At 38.8% G+C, this 25,018-nt stretch overlaps 1 protein-coding gene across 3 annotated transcripts in view; it reads right to left on the reverse strand.

The window, feature by feature from the left end:
* plxna2 (plexin A2) overlaps positions 1-25,018 on the reverse strand; it is a 260,056-nt gene that overhangs the window by 190,694 nt on the left and 44,344 nt on the right. For all 3 annotated transcript variants that reach the window (XM_082519547.1, XM_082519545.1, XM_082519544.1), the window contains one exon: positions 19,774-19,921. The gene's annotated coding sequence lies outside the window, so the exon portion shown is untranslated. The remainder of the gene's footprint in view (positions 1-19,773; positions 19,922-25,018) is intronic.

Raw genomic sequence — 25,018 nt, forward strand, 5'->3', positions numbered from 1 at the left:
ATCTAACATGTTCTTAATAATTTCAATTTGAAATGGGTGCAAACTTTCATATAAAGGAATCTGTTCATGTATGTAATTTTCACAATCTGCTAAACTATATGACTATAACCCCATATTTGTTTAGAAGGGTGGTCATTTTTTCAAAAATTTGACTTGCTTGATTAATAATTTTAAAATTGGACATTGTTTCCTTGTTTGAATAATAACTTGTTATGAGTAAATAAAGTTCAAATAATTAGGAATCATTTTTCAAAGCATTTAAAGAATGGTATATTGTTCTTCAAGGCTTACAACCTCCCAGTATGAGCAGACAAGTTACTGTTTTACTAATAGTTATCTTTCCAAATCATGCGAATCTTTTCTTGTTATAGTGACTTCTTGAGTTTGCCAAACAGCTCCAGGTCTCACACAAATATTATTTCAGAACTACAATCACTGGGCCTTAATCTGCTGAGAAACAGACAGCTTGTCCACTTGCATCTTATTGCAGTTTCAGGTTCTCGTGTGGGAGCAGCAGTCACCCAATATCAGTATATAATATAGAGTGTCGATATAATATGACATAAAGTGATGCAGTGAGTTAATATTCGCAAGCTGTAAAGAAAAAAAAAAACATCAAACCTCTTTGACACGGAAAATTACAAATTAAGAGGATGAAAGCAATGGAGTTTTTAAAAACATAGATGAAATGGGAATAAGGCAAACCTCCTGGCAAGATTCTCCAAAATAGCTGTCATTCCAAATGGCAGAAAGGCCTCATGAGCCATGATGATAATGGGCTATAGAGGACTATGATGTTTTAAAGTACCGACTAGATTTAGAAGAGCCCCTCTTTCATAAAATCAATGTAGCCTGAGGAGGAGAGAGGAAATGGGTGCCAAGCGCTGGAATGTCTTGATTGCTGTCTAGAGAGTAGAACACATCCGTTGATTCTACAGATCAATACTGCTGATTTATCAAGAAAGAGCAGTCAAATGCATTTCATCCTATTTTGTAATAAAGAAAAATAGCCATGGAAAGAGATCAATTAATTGGGAGAATTACATGTCCTTTTTCTATGTCTGTATGATTTACCACCATTAGTGCATTCAGTACACTAAAGTAGGTCCTAACCTCTAGAATATTAATTCTCTAGATGAATAAATGAATGCATTTCTCCAAATGATCACCTGTTATTACACACCTCATTTTGAAATTGACAAGCTTTATCTTCTTTGAAACCAACACCACCAGTATTTTACTGGTGGTTTCCCAGGGGACAGCACTAGCACTAGGAATTGCAGCATGTTAAAGATTGGTCAAGCTGTATATGAGTCAAGGTTAAAAGGGCTAAAAAAAAGCATCATTATTCACAGCTTAAGTTGCAGAGGCATGCTATCAAAGAGCAATGGGTTGAGTGCAGCCATGTGAAAAGTAAGGACTTGATGGTCTTTCATTTTTACCTCCCTCTTTTCCAGCGCCAAAGAGAAATTCATGCCCTGTAAGCAATTGAACATATCTATACAAATGTGAAGAGACAGATTTGCTATGCACTACTAGCAAGGTTATGTTAAAAAAAAAAAAATGGAGGGTGGGTGATGCCGACACAATTTGTCACTGGTGTGCCACATTTCTGAGCAAAACACTTTTCAAGTCAAGATAATGAAGAAGGCCCCCACCCGCACCCCCAACTACACGCACATGCACACTTTGTCTAATACAGTACATCAACTTTCCTCGAGCTGTCACGATTGTAGACACCCAGGCAGTGGCATCTATTCAAAATCAATTCAAAATGGTCCCTGCCACGTTTATTGAATTTCACATCAACAGAAGGGACAATTAAGATGATGAGTTTTGGTGGGCGGACAGTTGAAGAAAACAATGCCCACCAAGCAAACTGTCCCTCCACAGCTTACTTTTCCTGATGGGAACAATTGTGTGGGGTTGGAAATGTTGGTGGGTTATACAGCTGGAATGCTCTTATTGTGGGTAGGTACTAGGTCATGGTCTGTCAAAGCCTGCAGTGATTATTTTGAAATTGATTGTCCCTGTGTGATAAAGACATTACACTCAGTTTGGGGAACAATTTTTTAGAAGGAAACAGAGTGTAAATGCTCTCTTTTTTCTTTTACACCATCCTGCAAATAATGAAAAGTGAGAGGTAAATTCACCAGTGAGTTTGGAAACTGACACATCTGTGAATGAAATTCCATCAGAAGGACTAACACTGCTCAAAGACACTAGAAAAAAATTATATTGTTATGTAAGCTGAAGAGAAATTCTTAACATACTGTACATGTAAGAGACAATTAACAGTACAGAGAGCAAATTAAAAAAAGTGAACTTAAGTGATTATTTTGCGTAAACACAGCACCTAGCTGAAAATGAGTTACTATCATCTAAGTCCACAAAATGCTCCAAATTCTCACTGCGTAGGAGATCCATTAAAGTTTTGAAAATATAAAAAGGTGGCTACAAAATGAATAATAACATATTGTATTTATGACTTACAGTATGGGGCATTTCTATTGCAGCATCACAGTGGTATCATGTTAAAAAGGATTCTTATGTGAATGACAGAAATGCAGGACAGCCATAAATGCAGTGACACAGATGTAGAGAGGGCCTTGCTTTAATGGTATGCCCATGAATGGCCAGAGAAAAAGGCAATGCAAAAGGCATTTAAGTGACATCTCTCATTGCAAGCCTGGAGCAGAGGCACAGTTTTTGTCCCGAAACATGGGTGTTTGTGTCCACGGGACAACTCCTGGCCTTGGGGTCTCCATTTTACTCCATTGGGTGAAGTGACCTAGACGAGATCAGGGCAAACATGGTGAAAGAATGCACTGAGAAATATAATGATGAAAAAAGAATCGCTGTGCAGAGAACATCAGTCCCTACATAATGGCTGCTGTCTGATGGGCTCGACTTAGGGGAAAACTTTTGTATGTGTGTATTATGCACAAGTGTCTGTGATTATTTCTTCTCTTTATGTCTGCGTGCATGTCTGAGTATGTGCATGTTGTTGTTTTACAGCATCATTCTCTGGAGGGTAGCTCTTTGAGATGTGAGACACAGCTTTCATTGTCACCCAGAAGCAAAAGCAATGTTAAACATGACAAACAGAGATGAAAAACTCCCAGAGGAACAACAACCTCAGCACTCCTGCACATATCAGTGATCAATGTTATTGTTCACATACCACACTTAATATTGCTGTGTTGCTGTGTTATTATGCCATGGATTGCATGCCTGTGTGTGAGTCTAAATAAATTCAAATTATTTTTGCATTGTTTTGCGCTCTGTGGTTGAGTAACTCAGAGTGACAGACACAGCTGCAAGGGTGTCAGTGGGTGTCTGAGATTGTGGGAAGCAGGAGGAGAAGGCTGCTAAAGGGCCCTGCTTGAAATACAGCACTGGTCTGATACTCACCAGCCCCCTCCACTTCTCTCTTGGTATCCAAGCCTCTAGTCTTTTCAACCCATCCTGATTAATGGGTCTCGTCAGGTACCGTCCGTTGCCACTCACACCAATTAAGACATTAGGCCTTTCCACACGGCTTCCTGCTCTTAAACAAACAGCAGGACCACTGAGTCCTTCCTCTCTCTCTCTCTCACTCTTGCCAGGCGCTGAATCTCTCACCCAATCAGTGTCCTGCTGTGGGAGCGCTATGCTTGGTGTCATTGCGGAGGACAGACAGAAAGACGGTCTTGAACTGAGCCCGTTAGCCTCCTACAGTGAAACCCAGCGCAGAAAAATAGAGCAATCAAAGTAGAGTGTCAAACAATCCCCGTGCAACAGACAGCTCTCCGCAGAGATCTTTTCCTGCTCTGTGCGTCTCTACCTGCAGGGTGTCACTGCAAGGGGAAACGGGGCCAGTTTTGAACCAAAGTCTTAATTGTATCGACCACTAACTGGCTTTAGCAGTGCAACAAGGGAGACAGCAAATTACTTGCCTGACTTGATTGGATGCTTTTAACCCTGATTCACCAGACCCTTGAAAGTTAATTGTCTTTGACCCTCTGCTACCCATGTCAAGAAACTCTCCAAACCCTGATTGAATATATTATCCTACCTCTGAAGTGGACAATAAAACATCCTCAACCATGATGGAGAGTCTTGTGTTTGTGTAATCAGCAGTAATACCCAATTCGTGCAGCTTCAATAGCAACCTGTCCCCTCCTCTGTGACATACCCAAATGAGATTAACCATGGATATAAGCTACTCACACTATTCAGTCCAGGAGAGCGAGTGAAAGATGAGCTCTTAATGTGCAGTGATTTGTTCTGTGTGTCCAAGCATGTTTCTGTGTATCAAGGATGTGGCTTGTTGCCTGTGGTCTTTATGTTTCCGTGCATGTGGTGTTTGTAGCCTTCGCGTCATGTTAGTATGCCAGTCAATCAAGTGGCAGGGGCCTGTCTCTCATCAAGGTGCTGTGCGTGATTGCCAATGCTTCGATGCGCAGAAATTTGCACCTCCCCGGAGAGAGTGCCTGCTGAGGGGGAAGGACTCATCTGTCATACAGACCACTGTACCGATGCACAATGACAGATGCGCAGTCTGACTCAAATGGATGACAGCCCTGTACAAGGGGCTGAACAGTAAATACATGCGGGGACCCTGACATACATCTTAATTAAACTATTGGTCTACATTTATGGCGATGATCTATAATGAGCATTGAGGTATTACTTTCTATATTTGTACACTAAATAACCTAAGGTGAACTCTTAATTTAGGTTAAAAAACATAAAAAGGAATAGTAATTTAAAACGTGAGGTGCAAAGAACATAAACAAAACTCTGACAAATGATAATGGAAAGACAAGACTATTTATACTGTTTTGTATACTATTTGTTAACAGTATAAAAAGTAGTGTAAAAAGCCAATGTCTTTCCATTGTACTATTTATAGTATACTATTTATACACTGAGGGTGGACAGGAATCTAAAACTCTTTAAAATTAAACAGGAACAACAAATCAAATATAATCAAACATTACTAGTTGAAGTCATTAGAGGATGAATCCAAAACTCAACCTGCTGAATATTAAGATAATAACTTTGAACATTAGAGTAAAGAAAATTAAAAACTTACTTACTTAGACAGGGCCAAACAAACCAAAAAAAACCTAAAAAATATCCTAAAATATACTCAACATCTCTCAAATTGGTGACTAGTAATGTGTTTTTTAAAACTTTATTTTAGAAACTTTGATATTTATGACTGAGTTTTACATACAGAATTTTCTGAAAACATCGTACTGTTCTGGCATTGTGTGTCTTTTCTGTCAGTAATCATTTTTCTTTGTTGAACCCAGTCACATTTTCATCCATTTTGCTCCCTGGTGCAGTGCCACCAGGCTTTTGGAACTTAGTCAAGTCTTCTGACCTGTAACAGAATGAAAAGGCGGAAGGCAGTTACTGCAGCACTCAGGATCAGGGAAATTAGCAGAGAAAGGAAAGCAAAGAGAAAAGTAGGAAAGGATAGAGAGATGGAAAAAAGAAGAGGGGCCATAGAAATGCAGTGTAGAGGAGGAGGGGGGTGTTTTCTATGTCACTGCAGTCCCATATTGTCCCCAGAAAATGTCACTCTGCCCTTGGGAGGCAGCGCTCCGAGGCGAGACTCATCTGTCTGACCGCATTTACCGAGATGTTCTGTGGCCAGATCCCGAGGAGCCTGGGAGGTGTCCCACGGCACTTTGTCTGCTCACCAACACCCCTCACACTCATTGTTTCCCACATAAGCTACAATGGACTTGATCTTTCATCCACACAATAATACCTCTATTGAAAAGTCAGTATTTCATTCATATTCATATTCCATATAGAAACCCGCACATACAATAGTTGCAGAAGTCTAAAAAGTGAAGTTAAAAGCCAATCAGTATTAATCAACCTGTGACGATAATAACACTGAAAAATTTGAAACAAGTGATTGAACAGAAAAATCACTTGTTTAAAATCTTAATATTTTTGAATAAATATCTAAACTGATCACATTCATTTTCTGTATCTATATCAAGATCTATGCCAGTATCCAAAATTACCTGAAATATGCAACATTAATTGTCCATTTCATAAAATTTTATGGAGGGAAAAGTGTTATAGCCTACTTCCTAACATCTAATCAAACAAAAATATGTATTTTTTTTTTAACATTAGGCTCTATACTTAGCTAATTATAGTACAATAATGTTGTTAGAGAGAAATTAGATGGCATCTTAACTTTTTATTATAAAATGCAATATTTTGGTTGTTTGTAGTAGCCACTGAAAAATGACACTATTAAATGTTGGGCCAATGGCAAGAACTAGTTTCAGAAGCCAATACCACAGCAAGTTTTGGCAGTTTCTTGCTATACAAGAATACAGTTTGACATTTTTGTCCCCAACCTTTTTTGCGCCACGGACCGGTTTGTGCCTGACAATATTTTCACCGACCGGCCTTTAAGGTGTTGCGGATAAATACAACAAAATAAAACTAGTACCGGTACCGAAAAAAATAAGCTTTATTCATAACACACGTGAAAAGACCCAGGAAAACAGAGTTAACGAAAAAAACGATAACAAAATAATGCTGAAAACCGATAAAAACCCTGAAAACCATACATTTCACACCCGAGTCTCACTCTCGCGGCCCGGTACCAAACAATTCACGGACAGGTACCGGTCTGTGGGGACCGCTGCTCCAGATAATTGCTTGAGTGTAAATGTACCCATCTAGCAGTTAGCTGCTAATCGTTTGCCACTGTTAGATTGCTAGAGCCTTTAACCTGCATCACTTAACCATGAGTCTGCTAGCATCCGTCATCAAGAAAGCCCAGCAGAGGATGTACTTCCTGAGGCAGCTGAAGAAATTCAACCTGCCAACACGGACGATGATGCAGTTCTACACTGCAATCATCGAGTCCATCCTCACCTCCTCCATCACCGTGTGGTACGCTGGAGCCACTATCAGGGACAAACAGAGACTGCAGCGTGTTGTGCGCTCTGCTGAGAAGGTGATTGGCTGCAGACTCCCACCTTGCAGGACCTGTACACCTCCAGGACATTGCGGCGTGCAGCTCGGATCTCAGCTGACCCTTCTCACCCTGGACACAGTCTGTTTGACCTGCTCCCCTCAGGCAGGAGGCTCCGGTCCATTCGCACCAGAACCTCTCGCCATAAGAACAGTTTCTTCCCCTCTGCTGTTGGACACATGAACAATAACCATATGACTGTACCCGCCACTAACACATGACCCTACGCTGTGTCACTGCATCATTCTATGTTTGGCACTGATCACCACCTGCACTCATGTATATATCTTTCAACGTAGCACTCTTAATTCTTATTCTCATGTATATATCTCATGTATATCTCATGCACATATCTTTCCACGTAGCACTTTTAATTCTTATCCCTACTTTTATTTTTTTCCATGTCTATTTAAGTGCTATTTATGACAGCATGTTTGCACTGAAGCACCGCAGCAATTTCCTAATGTTGTAAACCTGCTCAACATTTGGCAATAAACCCCATTCTGATTCTGATTCTGATTCTGATTAGATTTTTATCTTGAGATATCTTTAGTTAGCTGGTATAGTGGAAATATAAGCACTTTTGGAAATGCAAGCAAAGAAGGCAAAGAGGGAAATTGATAGAGTTGGTTAACAGTTAGCCTGGGACAATCATTTACATGACGGCGACAGCTTCAGGACTTAAAAGGCTTCAAAACAAATACTCCAGCTAGCATTTTTTCTACTTGTCATTAAGCTATGTTTGACTGCTCCCTTAGTCACAAAGGGTCACCATAGTTGGTAACTCTGCGTGTTAGCATTTTTTATACTAGACACCCATCCTAGTGCAAGAGTGTGAGGAATTTCTGTCTCCAAGAATGTCTGTCTCCAGCTGGAATTCAACCAGGAGCTTTGCACTTACGAGGTAACTGTGTAAACCACTACACCATGGAGCGACTAATTATTATCATCAGTAAGTAACAGATCCAACTCAGTATTTTCATGTGACCTTTGCCTGTTGTGGCTACCACTTTTTTCATGCTACTGAAATGTGTCATTAGACACAAATAAACACTGGCCTGTGAATTTGGTTTATGCAAAAAAAACCAAAAACATTTGTCTGTTATTATGCATGTCAATGAATGGAAATATAAGATTAGCTTGCAAAACATGTAGGGACTCTTGAGAGATTGCTAATACAAACAAAGAACTCATTCCTTCTGTTTTCTTTGTAAAAACAGGAGCGTCAGAATGCAGTATGTTAAAAAAAGGAGTACATACGGCAACAAAATATTGACATTTTTATGCCTCTGAGCAGTGAACATAGGTTTTCATCTCTATTCTTCGTTCCATGAGCTGTGTTGATGGCAGTTGCTAGATCACAAGTAAAAAAGAAACAGCGTGGGTAACATTTGTGTCTTTCCAACTGTTCCTATTAACTGATTTCAAAGCAGTAATCCTCCTCTTCAATAACTATAACAGTTTTTTTTTTCAAACTAATACGACAAACATGAAAACCTATCTATGTAGGTAAATGAAAAAAAAATAACCTAACCCATATCAGTAAGGCCAGTTTGTGCAACACAAGCTTTTCAGATGAACACTGATACAGACCTACTCTCATTATAGTTATTAATTTGCAAGGGATTCCTAGAATTGCTTGTGTTCATAAATTAGCACATGGATTCAAAAATGTGAGTAATCCTCTAATCTTGTACATTTTTGTCATGCTGGCTAGGCATGCTGCGTTCACTGCTAAGGATTAAAGTAGCTCATTAAAGGGAGGCACCCATGATTGAAATAGGCCAAGAGCTCTTTTCTCTGAAACAAATGGAAAACAAAGGAGCTCAAGGAAATGAATGGTTTATCAGGCCCGGGCAGAACCCTCATCTTGTCTACTATAAGCCCTGGACACGACATCGGCTGCATCGACTCGGCTCAGCACCAAGATTAAATGGCTTATTGACTGCGACAGGACAGAGGCATCAAAAATGTAGACTTGTAGAGGAAGTCACCTTCAGATGTCATTCAACCAGTGAACTCTTGGAGACACAAAAGGGATGCATCAGAGGCAATTGTGTGCCAACATTTGATTTTGTTTAGTGAGACAGAGAGTTCAAATGGAGCTGCCACAAGTCTCATTATGCGCTTTGATTTGCCATCTTCTTCATCGTATTCAGAAAGCAAAAGAGGCCTTATTTAAAATGTCAGTCTACATCATAACATATAGAACCATCGTTACACACAAGGAAGGACACTTTATTAAATGTTGAAATGCCATCTTTTCCTTCGTCTCCCCTGAAACATTCATAAAGGCCAGTTAGACTGTGTCACCTTTCAGAACAGATGGTTTTAGCTAAAAATGTGACGCGGGAATAGCAGTTTGTCTGTGTAACAACAGATCACTCATGCCACCTATGAAATGACTGACATTAGCTCCTTAACTATAAGTTTTTTTCCATACTTTTTTGGTGGACAAGCTTTAATAATTTATAGGGACTCAGGGGCATCCATGAACGCAAGATTGAATTTTTCAAATGCAGTTTATCTGGCACTTGCAGCTGGGGGCCTCTTGAAGCTGCATTCGGCAGCTTGTCAATATGCTTTGCTCGTATAGGCTGTGACATTAAATTAAATAGGATATTGACTGGCAGGTGAGTTGGCAATGGGGCTGCTCACTAGCTCACTGACCCAGGCCTCTATGAACCACAGGTCCAAAAATCAGAGCATAATAGATCCAGTTTGTTTTTTTTGTTTTTTTTGTCTTCTGTTTCTCTAATCATCCTTTATTCGCTTTAATTTGAACAGATAGTAATCCCAAATCTCTGCTCAGATTTAAAGAAGCAATAACAACGGAAATACCAGTACATCTCCCAGGATGGTTGTCATCTGTTTTTACAATTATTGTGAAGTGGACCCTTTAGTGGTCAACGCCTTAGCTTGTAATACATTTTTTCTTCATAAACTCTGCCCGATATATGACTTCATTGTCAACTCCTTTTCCAGTTAAGAGACATGTTGCCTCCAAATTCCTCCAGATTCGATTTTCTCTTTGCAATACATAAGCCTGAATCTACTGTAATTTTAAGTCCACACTTTTGCATAGCTGTTCTAACATACTTATTCTGCTGGATTTCTAAGAGTTAGTGGTTTAATGTCTCTTAGTGGTTTAATGACCATGCATTAGGATTGCTGAAAACAAGTCAGCACTGGCCATTTAAAATAATGTGAGGGCACACAGCTGGATAGTATTTGATAAAATTTGCCAATGGTGTTAATCCACCCAGGGCAATAACTGGCTAATTTTTAGTGTTCCTGCAGCACTGATTGTGGAACCAGTGGAATCATTTTCTTTTATATCCTGATGCTAGATGTCACGATGATCAGTCAGCTCAACTGAGAGTGCAGATTAATTCTGGCCCCAAGATAATTTATTAAACCAATCACATATAGAGATAAGATACACAACCACAAATGAATAAGTCTTCATGAATCTTTGAGAATGTCTATTGGTGGTAAAAAATTCTTTATTGTTATTGTTGACCTACTGGCATTTATCAAGGATTTTTTAGGGCTGGAAACTGAAACACTAAATCGGGGAACTCTATTTTAAGAGACTGCCCTTAAAATTAATTAACCTTAATTAATTAACCTAACTCTTTCATAGCTATTTTCTTTGAAGTCAGAGCACAATTTAACAACTCCTCATAATTTTGTCATACTCATACTCAATACACTAGTACTGATGTGAAGTCAGACTGTATGAGTTACACCATATACTTTATACAGCAAGTAGTGCTGAAGTCGAGTCAGAGATTATATAGAATATTATGGGATTTTGTGAAATACCAGTTTGTAGTCAGGCGTTATTTGTCTTATTCTTTTTTCTGTTATTCTTATATAACAGCCAGTAGATATTTCCCATTTTTCTAGCCAAATAAAAAGATATGACTGGTGGCTCACAACTTTTGTGCAGTGCTGTATATATATCTGAAAATATATTCTTCTAAATGCTAGTTTTTGTTTAACTTTAATCCAGAGGGGATGGTACTTTTTTTTATATTTGCATAAACAGAATATGCAGTTACTCCAGGGTATGTGCCGATTTAGCATTTTTATGTCCATTTTCTGTGTTTTACTGCTGTATCTCTACATTTACACCTGCCCAAGCCATAACTGTAGTGTAGGTGTAAAAATAAACAGTGCATCTTCATTTTTTCAATGCTCCCGACTCCTGTGGATATGTTCAATATCATCAGGCCATTCCTATGGAAATGGAGAACCTTTTGTGAAACAGAATAGTAGGAAGACAAACACAATTACTGTGAGCTGCCATTTTCCTCATTCTGCCGACCAATCTTGGCAGTGTTGTGTCTGATCGATGTAAGGCCACCTGCCATGCCGTGAGGTGTGCTTAGGCACTGGAACATGTTTCCACCCAGATGTAATCTGCTTAATGTTGTGTAGATATTGCTTCTATAATAACAAAATATCATATTGCAGTTTTTCTGTAACACAGCAGAGGAGTTGGGAAAAGATGACAGGAGTGTATATGGTGAAATGGTTAATGTGAAATGTCCAGTTGGAACAAGAAGGACAATTGTTGCAATAAATCAAGACGAAAAGCTAAAAGCGCAGCATCGTGGCTCATTGCACAGAGGCATAACATGAAAGCAAAGCGTGTAAAAACACACTGTTTCTCCACCACATTGACCACACAGCTGGGACCCCAGTTAAACCAGTCCAGATGACATCACAGTTTTGTGATGACACCAGCTGCTGCATAATAGTAGAAGTAAGTCTGGATTTTTGAAAACAACCTACAGGGAAAATTGTTTTTTTTTTAAAACTGTACACATTAAATTCACATTCACATTCAATAATTACAAGTATTTCAATTAAAAACCAATGATTGTAAAAAATATTAATGAATAGCCTTTTTTCAGATTTTCTCTTTCTCTCCTCCTCATCTGCTCACACCACTTTAATAAACAATAAATTTTCTTTAAAACCCAGACAAAGCAAATGGACTTTCAAACATGTATCGCCTCCTTTTCATTGCCTCTTTTGTATTTACTTTTAATTTGTATTGATCTTTCACCTGTACCTCAATTTTGCTGATGTCAGAAAGGTGAGAAAGCATTACAATGTACAATGCTTTTCTCTCTTCTCTTATCATAGAGGAAATGAAAAGCAAATGGCACCTTTGTCCAGGACGTGAGATCGTCCAGGCATAAGGGCTTTGAAGCGTAGGGTGAAATTGAAAAGGTTGCAGGTTCACATCCCTGGACAATGACAACCCCTCTGCCTGCACTCCTGCAGCTCACGGGAGATTAGAGAGCGAGAAAGATAAGGAGCAGCATTGGCTAAATGTTTTTTTTTTCTTCCTGGGTTGGACTGATCGAAAAAGCTGAAGTGCTCCAGTTAGCCAGAAGACAGACAAATACACAGAGACAGACTGGCAGGGATAGGACACAAAGTGAATCATTCAGAACTGACCTTGACTTGATTGTGTGTAAACTGGTCTGCTGGTTCAATGATAAAAAGCTGAGTACACAAGATCAATAAGTAAACAACATAGTTTCAAAAAGTTGATTTGAAAATCTGGAACTATGTGGTTTGACGTAACAAAAGCAAAGATGTTTCATGTTGTTACAACATTTCATTTGGAGACCAAATGCTCAAGATTTAACTTTGCGGTGCATTCCTAAGGCATTGTGTACATACAACTTAAACCGCATCATGCACATCGACACACACACACACACGCACACAATGCATACTTGCACACAAACTCTCCTGAGCAATGCTACTCCTTTGTGCTTTTCATGACCCATATAAAATATGATAATGTATGCAGTCAGTCTAGAAAATAGGTGAGGCTTTAGGGAAATGATGAAGGACCGCAGTGCAGCGAAGGCCACCACGCACACTGCTGCTTAGCAGACATCCTGCTGTTCCCATGAGATACACACTGTCCCCCTCACTAACTCTGCGGGCCACTCAGACTCCAAATTAAAAACTAAATGAGCCCTCCATCTATTATTTGGTGTATATCCATAGTGTGTCCTTAAGGTTTACGTTTTATTTTCTTTTTGTCTTCCAAAACAGTGCTCAATTCATCAAGACTGAAGACAAGTAAAAAAACAGTAAAAACATAATTAATACTCAAAATATTCTTGAGTTACTTTTTTGATTAAAGAGAAATTCAGCTTTTGGTAGTAGTGTGTTCTATCCACGGGGCATTATTATCGCATGTCCAGTCTCTTCTGTGGGTTTAGACCCACCTGATGTTTGAATTAGTGGGTTTTAAATGACAGGGCCGCCTCAAAGAGATGCCCACAGGCCCTCCTCTCCCCAGGTTTCAAAGGCCCAGCGACCTGGTTGCTGTCGGCTGTCAGGTAGTAGATGGGAATGTGTGCCGGTGAGATAACCTGTATGGGACAGAGCCCAGTGTCGTGTGCCTCTTTGACAGGCTTATTAACGGGAAACCGTCAAGGAAAAAGCCCCTATCGGCAGGGGGATCAGGGGAGAAGAAACCTTCCCTTATCACCAGGACACCAGGGATTAAAGCCTGGCCTGCTGTGATAAATTAATTAGTCTCTCTTATCTGTCATGTTTAAAAAGACTGTCAGACAAACCCACCCAGAGCCACAGTCCTGGACGATGTATGCTAAAATGTAAGAAAAGAACAAGGAGCCCATGTTAGATTTGCTCATTCTGTGTGAATGCAAAGGTGCTGCCAAGACTTCTGTTTTATTAGATGCATTCAACTACTATGTTGAATAACCAATATATAAATAATTTATTGGACTGGATGTCAGAAATTTGAGCATCCTTTGGCTAGTCTGTTGAGTAAGCCATTTGGAAATGTCAGTATTTTGGGACTTCTGGTAAAACCAGTAAAGATCGAGACTTCCTGTTCTGTAGGATATTATTTACAAATGCAGCTTCATTTCAAACGTAATAATAATCAGACAATAGTTAATGGTTTCCAGATTGCATTTCAATGCTCTTTTGCTCTGTAGATGGATTATTTGCAGGAAAGCCTGCTTAGATAGTAAAAAGTAGCCTGTTCTGATTAAAGGTGGACTGTAAACTAAAAACAGAAATTGTCTGGTACCAAAGATTTTGTCTCTTGATTACAGATTCTGTATATCTCCATATGTGATATCTCTTTGCTATCATTGCATTTTGTGATTTAAGACTAAAAATGACTAATGTTGTTCTATTTTCACTGCTGAATGTGGAAATTTGTAACTATTTATCTACAGGTTTGCCAGAAGAAATGTTGTTGTTTTTTACAAATGGTGAATATATGACAATAGAATTAATGCAACAATAAAAAATAGATGTGTTTTTGGGTGGTACAGCTACTCCCAATAGCCACAGCCAATAGATTAAAAAGAGACACTAACAGCATACTGTCACATTTCAAAGAATTTTCCATTTATTTTAAAGATCTTTACTGGTTTTCACACTAGGGAAAATTTATATTATTGTTTGTCAAAAATGAAAACCTTATTGATCTGCGTTGTGACATTTGAAATACACACAAAGAGTAAACATCAAAGCCAAACAATAATTCTCATTTAGAACATGGTTTACATCAACACTGAGGAGATCTCAAATGCATGCGCCTCCTCTGCAACATTACATGCCCTTTAATGTCCTAGCAGGAGCTGCTTGAAGTCTGTCACTGGTGTTCACCTTCAGCCTGACTGGGTCAGAGCAGCAACAGCATACCTGCAGGTTGATTGACAGCTGTGTGAGGCAGGGGCTTCAATAGCCCCTCTGCAATAATAGCAAAATACGAATGCTGGGAATATTAATGTCCTTCATATTTTATTAATTCTAAATCCATGGGATATCAACTTGGTGCTTTATGAAAAGAAAACATCAATCCTGCTGAAGTAATGAGTGCAGGAGCAATTTGGGGGTAGAGTAGAGGGGGTGGAGTAAACCCCTCTAGTTACATTGGATACAGAGGGAGAACGGGAAAACTAATATTTGGCTGTCCGCTGTTGGGTATTGTTCGTTAAATGACTGCGCTGCAGGGATGAAACACTGCACAGTGGCTACTGCTGATGTGCTTCATCACGATTTTTATTACATACATTTTGTGTCTGCTAATGACTGCAAGCTATCACATATGGCCGTGTGTGGATTTTGTCCTTGTCTTTGTGTGCATGTCTCCTACGTGCGTATTTTATTCCCCTGATTGAAGTGTGGGGGCTTTGTTGTTCTCAAAGCGTGTCACATATTTTAGTGCATCAAACTGACACAGCACGGCACCAACTGCATTAAGAGTGACATGTGGTTTCATAAAAGCATGCATATGGAACAGTAGGAAAATGTCAAGGTCAAGACAAATAAAACAGGGATGCAGCCTGTTAGAGTTTTACAAAGTCACAGACTGGTGCCAAGACATTTCAGACCAGCTGGCTGAAAATATCACATAAGTCAAAGCAAAGGTTCAGTGAAGTACAATGAACCTGTCATTAGTTATTTTCATCTCAATGGAGTCTAATAAAAATGGTTTGGCCCTGTGGAATTAATCATTCGGTAGATTCAAGAAAATAATGGAATGTCTTTCTTCAAGGCAAAATGATAAAACTTTACTTTTGTGTCTCGGCCAACAGATGTCTATAGCATTAGCATGTGAGCAGGTGGTTGTCTGTGCCAAATTGTTAAAGTACCATGTGATTCATGTGATATGTGACGAGAACAGATGGAATAATGACAACTGCCATTTACCACTACCATTTACTGTCATTTTCATGATTTCTGGAAGACTTGATTTTACATATGGTGTGCAGTCCCTCTAATTACGTAATAGATGTTTAGTATTCTCTGGGGCAGTACATTGTTCTCAGATGGCTGAAAATAGACAGTTTAATTGCTCTGGCTGCAGCCGTGGTTGCCTTTTCAAAAAGGACATTATGTCTAATCATAAAACATCTGGAACATATCTGAATCAGTCCCTTTGCTGCTGCCATTAGGTGTTGAATCTATCTGACTTCCTCCTCCGTGCTTATTTGGATGGCTGTAGGCTGAATGGCAAAGGGAATACTTGAGACTAATAAAAGTGATAAATGATTTCTTGGCGATTCAATGAAAGTTTCAGTGCTTTTCCATTGCAATAATAAATCACATTCTGTGATGATGCCACGAGCCCACTCACTGCCTACAGTCTCTACCTCACAATGACATTTTATCCCAGTCAAACACCACACACTTTTCTGACTGTATTTTCATTGTTATATATTTATATATATATATATAACCACTGCCTACACATGTGATACATTCAGATGCACTGAGAAAACAACTTTACTTTCTTGTAAGTTCTTCTAAGTTAAGGGTGACAGCATCACAGGCTTATACAGGGCTGCAGTGACTGTGATCCTTCATAAGCATCACTTTGATACTAAGGTTTATTGTCCAAATGAAGATTTTAACAGCAGAATGCAGATGTAATACTCTGCCATAATATTGTAAGTGTAAGGAAGTAATACATTTCATTTTAAATAATCTGTATGTTATTAAAAATTACCAAAGAAATGTACTTTGCTACTTTGAAGGAAAAGTTATAGACTGAACTTGGCAGTTCACAACTGGTAGGCCTGATGATGTGTAGGTCCGTTTTGTGTTGCAGACTTTGTTTTTTTGACTGGAAACAGTCTGGGACTGGACTGAACTTGACACCGGAGATAAGGCAGAGGTTCACTGCAAGTGCCAGGCTAATTTCCAGCCTAAAACCATGAAATCTTGAAATATTATGGGTCAAGTAGATTTACAGTACAGGCAAATGGTATCTGGGAATTGGCAGGGAGTAGCTGAACAACTGGAAATTTCCATATCTTCAATATATATGAAATAATATGTGTAAAGTGTTTAATATAGACTAATAAATGTTCTGAGTTATCTCATAGTATAACTAATAATTTCTGTCAGCTTAATTACAAAAAAAGTAAAACTAAGGATGTGAAAAATCTTAATAGTGATAGTAAAAAATCAAAAAACACAACAACAATAATAATTCCTATTTCCCCACCTTGAGATCCCTTGGACTTGGCCAGATCCATAATTCTCCATCATATATTTATATGGGAGAGGTATTTCGAGCAGGGACTGGGTCAAATGGGCTAAACTAGATGGTGAATAATTTAGGATTCTATTAACATTTAAATTTGACATTGATTTGACACAGTCAAGCCTCTGCTAAGTGACAAGAAATAGCAAGGTTGTGGAGGAAAAAGAAGCTGTGTTTTAATAATTGTCCAGATGGCTTTTTTATCATGTGGTATGTAATTATCCATCTTCCTTTTGTTGAGCAGTGAAATATAAAGGGTAAAAAAGAATTTTTCTGATGTGGCCATAAGTTTGTTAGACCTTTGTTTTTAATGTTTGCCTGCAACCCATACGAGCTGGCCAGAAATAACATTTTAAAAGGCCAAAGCAAGAGTGACACTAAGCCAAACAGAGTAGGTGTGTGTGTTTATATGAGGGATCACAAATCAATAGCTTGGGGCTTCTTCTCTTGATGATTCTAACTTCGCAGATGAAGCAGCACAGGCCAGGCAAAGTCATCGCCTTTTAAAGATCTGTTTACAAAGAGACAAAGACAGGGAGGAAAGACCTTTTAATAGGACAGGCCTGCCACTTGCATTGGGGTCACTGAATTTAAAACTTGTATTTACTGGACAGATGCCTAGATAGTTCAAGGCTGTTCCATTTTTGTTCTTATATGAATCAGCTCAGTTATGTATTGGAATTGTAATGGAAAAAGTAATATTATATGCAAAGTCTTAGTGCCACTTTAGATTGTATACTTGAGGTGTATCACAAACTATTTCAGAAGTTGGGAATGAAATGGTATTTGTCAGGTCACGAGTTGTTACCCATAAAGATTAAGTATTATTTTGCTTATTTTACCACGATACAAAGTAAAGGAACTTACTTGCTACACTGCTTGTAGGGTCTACGGCTCTTAGTTAGAGTAGGTCATCGACTAATAAGTAGGTTGGTTGTTTGATCCCTGGCTTCTCTAGCCTGCATATCAGTATGTCCTTGAGCAAGAAAATGATCTGAAAAATCTCCCCCCAATGGGTTAGCAGTACATGTTTCTATGTGTAATATTGAACCAAACCAAGAGTGACAATGAGCCAATAAAAGAACTGTTGAATGTGTGTCTAAATGAGTGAATGTATCTCATAATGTGCTTTGAGTAGTCTATAAAACTAGAAAATGCACTAATAATTATTAGCATTACTTTGTGTTACTCCACAACATCTGCTTGCTTGTTAGATATAAGATTAACCAAATATATGCCCATGTATTATCTTTCCTGCTCCACACAAACTGATAAGGCAGTTATGGAACATAAATGAATCAAAAGGCATTTCTGTTGGAAATCATCAGTTAATTTAACTAAATAAGTATGTCTTAGGAAATGTCCAAAATCAGTAATAACAACTAAAATCACTGTAGCAAAAAACCTAGTTGGATACCTTTTAAGAGTTGTAAGCGCTGTCAAAACCAGATAAAAATTACTTGAATTATGGACAATAAGCAATGTTTGTGTCCTTTGGTTTCCTTTCGGAGCATGGGGACTTCACTAGGATGTCCTCAAGTCAAGTCACCATTTAGAAAAATGAGCAAAAATTATAGAAATTAGTGCTGGCAACAGTATGGCAATCATACGTCTATCTGGAAATATAATCTCATTAATAAAACCTTTGTGGAAAACCAGGATTGAATTTGAATATTCTGATAAATATTTGACTGACCGTGACTGTGGAAAATGAAACCAAAGCGCTTATCCATAGTCACTACAGTTGTAGTATCTCATTCTAACCAGAACATAACACAACACAGTTTTTGAACCGTGCTCCAAATACCGAGCTGCACTTACAGATCTTGAATCCGCCAATGAAAGAATTTAGATCCTACAAGCAAAAGTCTTATCAGCTATAGATCATATCAAAGCTCTCTTTTAAACAGGATTATGATATAATTTATGTATTGAATAATTCTGTGAAATTGCCCAAGCAAAGGCATGAAAGCAGTTGCTGCTGTAAAAAAAAACTTTGTTTTCCTCCATCTCGATCTCAGACTATTTGGCTTTATTAAGCTGTTTGACCAAATCAGGTCAAAATGAAGCTCCACTTCACTCTTTGACAGTAAATTTTAACAGTGCATTGCAGAGGGATGGGTATTGGCACTGGATAACAATAGCTTAGGGCTTAGGCAGCCCCGAGGGTTATTACCTCTTGTTGTGAGCGGGCAACACTTAGATTTACGTCTGTAGAGAAGCACCTAAGAGGCAAATGAAACACTAAACCTTATTTATTGTTTATCTCATGTCACATATATTACTAACAACATATACCTTCTCCATCTCTTTCCTAATTATTCCCTCTTTTATGCTATTACAAGTTGTAGTTCACTTGAAAGTCATCTTAAAGTACCATTAACTGCAGCCATTCACTGTCTATAGAGAAAAATGACACCCACAGCCTTTGTTACTCTTCTTTTGTATATTCCAGAACATATAATGGCTAAAAGAGTAATTGACAAAGAAAATCATTATTAGATGTAAGACCCCGATTCTCTACTGCAGATGGCGCTGACATGTTCCTGTAATTATATTTGATTCTGCAGTAATATCTTGTCAACGTGGTGAGGAGAGTCAACAGACGATCACCTGTCTCTCTGAGGACTTGAGTGGCTAGGCAAACCTCATTACTGTGAATCACAGAGGCTGAAGAAAGACCAAGCAGAAATACCTTTATCCTGCTAAGGTGGATCCCAAGTGAGAGTCAGCAGCTGTCATTTACCATCAACTCCAGCCATGTTAATTCCATATAAATCTCTGACTGCTGCAGACCACAGTGTCTCCTGAGAACCTGGGAAGTGACAACCATCAGTCAGGCCCTAAAATAGAGCATATTACAGATAGGGTTAATCCACCATAGCCAGAGGAAGTGCCAAAATCCCTTTTGTTACAGATACTGCTGGTCCCTGCAGCACATGTGCTAGTTTCCTCACAATATTAAACCGCACAATAAAAGCCCATTTTAAGAATTCCAATAATCCGGCTTGTTGTAACCCAATTGGTGCAAGCCTCAAAGTCCTTGCATATTCAATCTAATTTCAGGTCGAGGAACAGCTTAGCTGGCTTATCTATATAATGCAATTGTGCTGCAGCAAAAAAAAAGTGATTCTTTTCATGCATCCATGATCTGCTTTAATGATACAAGATAAATCAATGACAATTCATATAACAGTCCTATAACTGAAGTTGGAGGCTCTTTAAAGTTACCACAGAATGTTTTACAACGGGAAAGCGCTGTGCAACGGTTTCATGCAATGACCTCTTTTGCGGCGGAGTGATAAAATGTCACGGCATCTGTGCATTTAATCCATCAAACGCTCGCCTTTCTTGAAAGGCCTCAATCATGCATTGGCCACCTTAATCATAATTTTTCCTAAAATGAAAATGAGAGTACAAAAGAAATTGCAGATTGAGCCGTCTATATGCATCAGAATGAGATGAAAGTGTTGCCTAGCCAAACATATGTTAACAAGAAAATATGAGCTGCACTGTCAAACTAAACTATGAACACATTATGAGCTGACGGCCAAATAAAATCACACTTTGCCCCTTGTCACATTTATGAGTCATCCAGCAGATGAAAGTAGTTTTATGCATTTATGTCCAGAAATGATGCTGCTTGCAGGTTTCTACTCAAGGCTAAAAATAGTTAGATATACAACATCTTGGGATGCTGTTATGGGCATAGGGAGCACAAGAAGCAAATATAACAGTAAATTTTATTTTGCCAGCATGGGAGAATACTGTCTCCTGAATTAGATTTGTCAATTCACATATTACAATCACTTAGTCAGAGCAAGCAAGCTGGAGCAAAATAAATAAAAAGATGGATGGCCTGACGCATCGTATAGCTAAGTCTATATAGTAAAAATATCACCGGTGTTATTTAGCTTTTCTGTCTAAGTGAAACTTGGTGTGTTCTTTCACAGTGTCAATGTGTTGTGCATGCTTAGCTACAATGGTACATGTGTGTCAGAATCCTGGTCTAACCACAGTTGACTATTAGACGGGTGACAGGATATCTGTAATCACCACGTCAGCAAAGTTCAGTCCCTACACACACACACACACACACACACACACACACACACACACACACACACACACACAAAATAGATCTTTTAATAATCAGTGTAGCTGGCCGAGCTATGCTCATCATTACCCAGAGAGACAGGATATAGAAAAATCTCACCAACATCATATTTTTCTGCACTAGTGGATGGTGAACATTTTTTCCATTTTGCACAAGGTTAGTAACCTACATTGCACTCCATCACTGTTAGTTATCCCAGTCACCCCCAACAACCCACCCTGAGGATGAATAATTTTGCATGTGAGGTAGTGGAAATAATCACTGAATGAATCATTTTAAAGTGAATGTCATTTGTCACTGTACAGATACCTGGACTACCCAGTGTGATGAATTAAACACGGGGTCAAGACTGAGATAGAAAATAAAGCAAGAGCAAAATGGAAGGGCATGGAAGGATGGGGGCGTAGAGAAGGGATGGAAGTCTGTGTTAATGATATGGTCATATGTACACAGTTGAGCTCAGATGTGATTAAGGCAATGATATGATGGGTGGTGTCAGTGCCGAGCTTAATGACTAATGCATTGAGATGGAATTTGAAGAGACACTGGTGTCAGGCTGAAGTGGAATAATGCCTGGAGCGTCTGCAGCAGCAGACACATGGAACTGCCACAATGAGCAGCCTCATAAGCACAAATTGTTACGGTAGCTGGAGACTTAGACATGCATAATTAGCCTTACTGCAGAACAATACAAAATTGAAATTCAGTGCTTTTGACATTCTGTCAGGCAAATGATAAATAACCAGAAAAAAATAATGATGATGATTATTTCACTTACTGTATTTGTCACAAATCAGTTTCCAGCGCTCTAAATGGAAGGGGGGGGGACGTAAAACGTCTCACCAAAAGGACAGTGACTCCATGGAATAATGAGGACCTCAACCACCACATACAAAAATATTCTTAACATTGTGAACTCAAGCCTCTGGTGATGATGAGTAGTCTTAGTTTTAAAAATGTTGGTCTTGCAGATTATGATGGCACTGAGAAACCTGTTAGACTTGAATAAAAAGTGTATATATATCTTTAGATAGCTGCTTCAACTTGTAAGGTGGAGAATATGAACAAGGTGAAAAGAGTACAAAAATTATGTAAAGAGGGAACATCCACCTCCATCAGGATGACCAGGGACACGGCCTCTTTCCACCTTATTGCTGCTTGGCCTTTCAGGCAACAGAACTGCTTGCTATTGCACATCTCCAACAATATCTCGCTGCATACATAAAAAAGGAAGATGGTGAGGCTCACAGGAAAGCCTGGATTGTTTATGGTTGCAATATAGATTTTATACAGCTCCCAGGAAAAGAGAATTACATCTTAAACTACAAAGATGTCTCAGTGAGTTGTCAGCAGCAGGAATTATATGGGCCTGGCAGCTAGTGTGGATGTTTGGCTGCAGGGGACACTGGGGAGCTGATGGTTCCAGAATTGGGACTCAACAGAGACGCCTGACCTACAGTTAGCACAGTCAGCACAAAATAACAAACTTACACAAACCCCTTGATAAAATAATGGCCCAGATGTGGCTAATCCGTAAGTACAACAAAACAGAAGAACAGAACTGTACAAAAACACTAGACACACGCACGATATAAACACACACGCATATCTTCAAACAAAAAACTGAGGCAAACAGAATATAATTAACAGTTTGGTGATCATTACGGGATTGTGACATAGAAAAGATCTGCTGCAGTTTTTAAAGAGTAAATAAAATGAAAGAAAGATTTTTATTTCAGATACTGAACAATAAGACTGCCAGAATTTTAAAAAGTACACGAGCTGTTAATCCAAAATATAATTAAGAAAATATCTAAAATGCAAGTCAGCAGAATTTAATCCCTTATATTAAAAATTCATGTCGTGAAATTACCTCATTCGTTCTTTCCAATGAAATATTAGTGTTCTGTAATCACTGTGTTATTACACCATCATTAATTAATCACCTTTAATTTAGCTAATAATGTTCAGTTAATCTTGCAAAAAGAACTTAAGCTACGGGTTGTGGTAGCTAATCTTGTCATTTGGGAAGAAGCAGCCATTGGGCAGAAATGGTTTGATTGCAGATTGTTCAGTCTGAACACAGTCCCAGGGTTATTGTGCAGGTTACTACTAAATGCTCCAGCACTCATAAATTTGGATGAGTTGCATCAATATTTGCAGAATTAAATCTTAAATGGAACTGTTGCCTTTTCTCATTTAAGGAATCACTGGGATAAACCTTCGGGAACTCATGTCTCCAGTCCCTAGACATACTGAAGTAATATTTATGTGCACACACACAGGAGACTGGACTGGAGACACACACAAACACACACTCTCGCACTCTCTCTCTCTCACACACACACACACACACACACATAAATGGAGATGGCATGTTCCATATTAAAATGGCATTTATAGAAAAATGTGCGTACCTCATGCATTCCTTCCATCCTGGCATGCACACAGCATTCTAGAGCCAGATGCAGGTGAAATGATAAGGAGATTAGATACAGGATTAGAGATGTGATTTTATTAAAACTTTCCCTACACTTAAACTGCTCTTTTTTTCTTTTTTTTCTTTTTTTAAAATTGCTGTTTTCCTCATTGGCAGGTCTATGAAAGGTGGAGATAGAATACAAATCTCCACTATGTCCACTGATAGCTGGAATAGCAAATAAGTCTCCATAAATATTAGAACTGTGCATGTATATCCAGTTCTGTGAAAACAGAGGTTTATTTGTAATAACATAGAGGGTTTTTTTTTTAACATCTCGACATTTATTTTTGATAAGACTTTAAAAAGACTTGAACAGACGTGAATCTGCACACAGATGGTAAATGGACTGGATTTTATATATAGCACTTTTTTACTCTACCGGAGCACTCAAAGCACTGCATACGACTTGCTTCATTTACCCATTCATACAAGAGCTTTTTTCCATGCTTCCTTCCTACACGTTCATACTCTAAAGCAGCGGTCCCCAACCCCCGGGCCTCGGACCGGTACCGGTCCTTGAATTGTTTGGTACCGGGCCGCGAGAGTTGAGGCTCAGGTGTGAAATGTATGGTTTTCAGGGTTTTTATCGGTTTTCAGCGTTATTTTGTTATCGTTTTGATCGTTAACTCGGTTTTCCTGGGTCTTTTCATGTGTGTTATGAATAAATCTTCTTTTTTTCGATACCGGTACTAGTTTTATTTTGTTGTATTTATCCGCGACACATTAAAGGCCGGTCTCTGAAAATATTGTCAGGCATAAACTGGTCCGTGGCGCAAAAAAGGTTGGAGACCGCTGCTCTAAGGGATGCATCACAGAGCAACTTGAGGTTAATACCTTAGATATTTGGCATGCAGACTGTAGTAGCCCGGAATCGAACTACCAACCTTCCAATTAGTAGATTACCTGGTCTTTCTGAGCTACAGCCACCTCCAAATAGATTTAAGCATAAGAAGTAAATATCCTTCTGTAAAAGATGCATGAGTAGAAAGTTTCCTCATTGCTAATGTACTTGTCTCTTTGGGTTTCTCTATGAATAGCCTTATCTCATTGCTTTACAGTGTCAGGGTCATGATCCTAAGACAGGAGAACATTCATCACAGTGGTGGCCCATTTGTAAAATGGCATTTATAACTGGCTTGCTTCCAGCTAGAGGAACCAAACACTGGTGTTACTGAACACTGTGAATAAGGAGGTCTAAGCTGAAATAGAAAGCAGAGGGACAAAAGGTGAGACACATCAGTCTATATCCTTGGGATCCTTGCTTAGAGGTTACAAGAGATTCCACCAGCCTAGTGCACCCTGGGACAAGAGAAAAAAATTCACCAAGCATAATGTCAATAG

This window comes from Aulonocara stuartgranti, assembly GCF_965226115.1.
Source record: "Aulonocara stuartgranti genome assembly, chromosome: 20".
NCBI classification, from domain to species: Eukaryota; Metazoa; Chordata; class Actinopteri; order Cichliformes; family Cichlidae; genus Aulonocara; species Aulonocara stuartgranti.